Raw genomic sequence first — 6,046 nt, forward strand, 5'->3', positions numbered from 1 at the left:
AATATGAATGCCATCCCCGGCATCCGAGCCAGAATTAGTCCTGAACTTTTGTAAATGATCCAGGCTTGACATCTCTGAGTGTGTACATCATGCTACGTTTTCCCAGAAGCGGAATGCCAAGCTAATAAGGATAAATGGCAGAAGAGAGAGTTGAACTCTGTGAGAGTGGTGAGGCATGAGATCTCAGTGTTTTTCAGCCCCAGATGATGGTACCGCTAAAAGTCAGCGCATTCCCTGGCCCACAGTGGGGAACCCGCCTGCGCCCTTCAGGAGGCAGAGGCGGGCTTCCAGGGTGGACAGAAGGCAGCTTGCGCTGGAAGTTCACCCGCAGCGCAGTCTGCGAAGGGATCCCCGATAAAGCCACTTCCCCATTCAAACTGTGCTTCCAGATGTGCCATCATTCCCTTATACATACGTATACTCTTAAGCCACCAGCAGATGAGCTTCCCAATTTTTTAAAATATATATATTTTTAATTGATTTCAGAGAAGAAGGGAAAGGGAGAGAGAGAGAGAGAGTGAGAGAGAGAGAGAGAGAGAGAGAGAAACATCAATAATGAGAAAGAATCATTGATCGGCTGCCTCCTGCACACCCCCACACTGGGGATCAAGCCCGCAACCCAGGCATATGCCCTGACCCGGAATCCAACCCTCACCTTTTGGCTCATAGGTCAATGCTCAACCACTGAGCCACGCCTGCTAGGTCCGAATTCTTTTTGTTTCATGACCTAGGATGTTGGTATCTTTTCTGATATCTGACTGTGCATTGTAGCCATGCAGCAACTGTTTTCTCTTTCAATATTTGTACACACATATTTCTTTAACGTTGCAGGATGCTTGGAGCTAAGCAACACCCACATTGTTGGCTGATGATCCAAGTGCTAAAAAAACTGTTCAATTTTATCTTAACGGAAAAAAACAGAGCCCATGAATTCAAGTAGTGATGCACAAATTTTTGCTCGTATTAAAAGCCATCTGGGATCCTCCTCCTGAAACACAAAAGTGAAAAACCTTACAGATTGCAATCCCCCAGGCCCTATCCCTGAAGATACTGTTGTAGGTCCAGGAATCCGTCTTTTTTAACTAGGGCCCTAAGTGATTATGAGAGAGGCTCACAGGTTGTGCTCTGAGAAACCTAAAATCAAGAGCGGTGTTAGCTATTCTCAACCACTTAGTAAGCTATCATCTCAGAAAAACACCCATGAAGAGTTAAAAAGCCCTGTGAGTGAAGCAACCATTCTGCAGAGGGAAGTTTCTGGATGCCTCCAGAAGAGATAAAGGCAAATGCTTTGTTTCAAAAAATGACCTCATTCCATCATCTGGTTACCTTCCCCTGCTCCTCCTCCTCCTGCCTGATCTCCATGCCTTCCTCCCCTGCCTCCTTCTTTTTTGATTCACTTAGGCACTAAATTCTTTTCTCCTCTATTATCCAACCTCCTTTTCAGAAGCTGTTGCAATGTTGTTAGAGGACTGTTTTGAAGAAGATGGAGTAGGTAACTATCCATTGTTAGCAGCATTTCAAGGTGCGCCCCAGAACTTCAGAAAGGCCAAGAGACCGCTCTCTCCAGAGTCTTGGCATTGGCCGGGAATAAATCACCTTATCTTTAAGATGACTACGGTAGGCGTCACGTAAAGTGGTGGGGAAATTCAGTAGCACCCCATTGCTCAGATCCCAGCGAGGGAGTATTCCTCCCCCATCCTACTCTACACAGACACCCCCTCCAACATTACCAGGAACCAGCAAACACAGCAGTCCACAAAAGTCACCTTGCCCCACCAACTGCCCCAATAGAAACCTCCAGGAACTAATGATCAAGCTTAGTCACCAGGGTGACTCCCAGCCTAGGAATGGAGCAGAGCTTTTGAAGTAGCAGTTGGGGAATGCGAGGGTAGCAGGACTGATTTAAGAGGTGGCTAACGCAAACAAAGCTATTTACAAGCAAGGTCTTTCATTCTTTTATCGGTGAAGCAAAGCAGCTGCCCTGTTAGTCTTGACACTGTAATCTGACCAGTAAAATGGCACTTGGTTAACAACATCCTCTCACCAAACCAGGAAGTGATAAAAAGATGTCTCCATGGACCCCTTTAGGGATAAACAGAGGGACATGCTTAGTATCTTTTGAACATTTGGCTGTTGTGATGGGAGGAAAGAAGTTGCAAACGTGGATGAATGATTAACAGTGCGGTTTGTATCCTGGCAGTCTGTATCTATCTTCCTTGTGGCTGAAGAGCTGTCTGCAGAGAATAATCCAGAAAAAGAAAAGAGAATGGAACTTTGAAAAGTTATTCTTTTTTTTCCCCACAAGCAGAACAGCTTTTCTTCCTGTGCTCCCATTGCTTTGCCCAGTGGGGAATTAATCTTCCATCTGGGAACCTGGCATTCATAAGCCTATGGAGGGAATGCTGAGTACAGGGAAGGGAATAGGATGCAAAAGTTCTCTCCTTTGAGCAGGAAACGGCAGTCTTTACTCAGGGTTACTCAGCTTCTCTATGTTTCACTTCGAAGTCTCCTCAAAGCCACCTTCACCTCTTTGTTCATGCCTCTTGGACTACCAATTTATTCTAAGTGCAGGGGAGGAGCAAATCCTGAAGTGTATGATCAACCAATGGAATCACCAAAGAGGTTCCACAGATCTGCCAAAGCCTTCCTACTGTAGGGTGTCACGAGGCTGACTCTGGGACCCGCAGTTCTGAGCTGTAAGGCATTACTTGGCAACTGATGTAACATATAGGTCCTACCAATTATTTGCATCAGCACCTTACCAAAGTGAATCACCTGCGGATTTGTTCTGCTCCCAGCTGCTGACTCTACCTTGAGAATGTTTATAGCCAAGAAAATGTATAAAAAGCCAGCGACCAGAACGCCATAACGACCAGAACAACCAGAGACCAGAACACCATGGCCCCTCACCCAGGCTGGCCCCGCCCCCCAGGGAGCGGTTAGGGGTGCCCCTAGGCAATGCGATAGGGTGTGTTTGATGGGGGAAAATCGAAGAAACAGGGGGAAAGGTCTTAAGGGTCTGCGGGTTGGGGTGGTGGGCCCGGAGTAGGTGTGGAGTGTGCTGGGGAAGGAAGAGGAAGATCTGATTGGAAAACGACTCAGCACAGTACCTTTCTCACTGCGAACCAGGAGGGCGCCAGCTGTGGACTGAATGGGCGGTGGTTTCAAGAGTGCGCTTGGGACTGGCATGTTCATGGCAGCGGCTGTGCTCCCAAAACTTCACTGATTCCAAATAGTAAACAGCTATCAACTCAAAGAACAGAAAAATCCTCTCCAACTAGAGGCCCTGCTCGCTGCAAGGGGACTGAAGGAAATACCACTTGAGGAGCTAGAAAAACCGGAAGTGTGCGACCAGAGGATTGTGGGATGGTGGAGATGCCTGGGAGCCTAGAGGATTGTGGGATGGTGGAGGACGCCTGGGCGCCTAGAGGATTGTGGGATGGTGAAGGATGCCTGGGAGCCTAGAGGATTGTGGGACGGTGGAGGATGCCTGGGCGCTCACCGCTGCAAGGTGAGCCTGTTATTGCGCATGTGCATAGCCAGCCCTCTAGTCCTCAGCCTCTCACTATTTGGAGGTGACTTCTGGCGGGAAATTGTTTCAGTTGAGGTTTGCTGATCCTTTGCTGCGAGGAAGATTAGAATTAAAGGTTTCGTTTGTTACCTTGCTTTGAAGCGGAAGATAATGGGATAGTGACGAATAAGAAACTTGGGAGGTAGTGAAGGGCAGCTTGTCCAGACTGTTGAGAGCTCAGAATTAGAGTTTAATTGGGATAGAAATCCTGCAAATAGCACCTGATGCCTGAAATCTGAGCACTCTACTTTTAGGTTTCCCAGTTCAAGTGTTTGGAGACTGCGTATGAAACATTCCTGGTTGGCCCTGACCGGTTTTGCTCAGTGGGTAGAGCATCGGCCTGCAGACTGAGGGGTCCCGGGTTCAATTCCGGTCAAGGGCATGTACTTTGGTTGCGGGCACATCTCCAGTGGGTAGTGTACAGGAGGCAGCTAATCGATGTTTCCCTCTCATCGATGTTTCTAACTCTCTATCCCTCTCCCTTCCTCTCTGTAAAAGAAATCAATAAAATATTTTTTTTTTAAAAAAGAAGCCACATGGAGCGAGAGGGATGTCTGAAAGGTCCCAGATTGTGAGAGGGTGTAGGTCGGGCTGAGGGACTCCCCACGCCCCTCCCCCCCTACACAAATTCATGCACTGGGCCTCTAGTAAAATAATAAACAAAATAAAGTGGTTTAAACATTTTCTCATATAACATATTTTAATATTATAGAACATAGCCATTGTGATAAGTAGATTGACCCAAACCATCCTGTCCAAGTCTTGCAAAGGCATGAAACTCTCAGGGGGAAAAAGCAACTGAGCTTACAGAGTCAGAGAATTATACAGGCATGACCTAGAGATCAATCAGCTCTCTCATTCTAGGGGAGGAAACAGACCTCTTTCAGTAATTCAGGGAAGTGAATTAATTTGATCAAGGTCACAAAATTAGTGGCAGAACTAGGCCTAAATTATAGTCTCTGGAAACTAAGCCAAAATTTTCCATTACTACACATGCTGTATCAGCAATATCTCTTCTCGAAAATTTCTAAATTAATTATAATATTCTATGATGATGATATCAACAGTCTTTTTACAGAGCTCACGTTTGACCCCTCCAATCATCACAAAATGGTGTTAGTACTCCCAGCTCACTTGGATAATTTCATCATGTTTCATTGGAGATGGAAAATTCCCCTTTCTTTGGTGGCCATTCCAAACCAAAAGGTTTTTCATCATCAAAGAGCCATGCTTGGGAGTGAAGGTATTTTATCCACTTTCTCTAAAAGCTACTCAAGTCCTGCTATCCATCACTTAGTCTGCTTCTATCTGGGCTGCTATGGCAGGGACCACCACCCTCTGTGGAATGCTGCCATGACGTTATCTCTAGGGTTTTCCAGGTGTGATGTCTAATCTCATCTCATATGCTTCCCCAAAACTATCAGTATTAGTGGTTGCCTGAGGTTTCGCATTCATTCACAGACTTATTGAATAGCTTCTAAGGCCCCCATTTGCTATTGGAATCTATAGCACATACACGGTGCCCACTGCCCAGAAGGTGCTCAGGAGAGTGCTTTTTTTTGAATGAATGTTTTGCTGACAAAGCGGGGGGTATACAATGAGAAACATTTTGTTTGAACACAGTACACTCTACCACAAAATATCCTGCCCTTAATATTCCTGTGCAATTTGCCAAATGATTGGTTGCTTCCAAGAGATATTATGAAGAGAAAATCATGAAATACAAGATAGGAAAGATAAGAGAGGGAGAGAGAGAGAGGGACTCATTCCATGCTGTTTAAGTAGAAGCACGAAACAGGGCTGGTTGATGATAGAGAAAAAGTAATAAATATTATGGAGCTGTAATAAAAAGAGAATTGATGGCTCGAGGGAAGAAAGGAGGTGGGGAGCTGTATTCAGAAAATAAGCAAGGCTGACACTATCCTTAGCCAAGAAAATGTGGAAACATACACAATCCAAATGTCAATCAATCACCAGGAATATGACAGCAGCATAATTCTTAGTTATAAAATTTATTATCCTTTTCTAGATCTGTGTGTGTGTGTATCTTTATTTTAGGGAAGACAAACAAGACACACAGGAACTGTGGATGTGATCATAAAGCAGGGAAAGCCAAGTACTGGGAGGACCGTTTTCACAGGAGCCACATTTTGAATGCGCACAAACAGGTCCCTGTCAGCTCACTGGCAGTGCACTGATTACAAATGTGACCAAGTGGAAAAACCTTCCCACTGCCAACTAGTCATTGGAACTTTGATAAGAAGGTGACAATTTAGCAGTGGGTGCAAGTTCAGGGATGCATTAAAATTAAAGGGGAGGACTAAGAAGGAGGAAAGGACGGTAGCTCACTCCATCAGTCTCCTTGACACAATAAAATGATTCACAATCTCTAATTTCCCTGTGTATTCTAAAACTCCCCAGAAGATTGTCACCAACAATCTCATTGCTCTAAATACACAGGCATTTTCCAGAACT

The sequence above is a fragment of the Myotis davidii genome, unplaced genomic scaffold (genome assembly GCF_000327345.1).
Source record: "Myotis davidii unplaced genomic scaffold, ASM32734v1 scaffold107, whole genome shotgun sequence".
NCBI lineage: Eukaryota > Metazoa > Chordata > Mammalia > Chiroptera > Vespertilionidae > Myotis > Myotis davidii.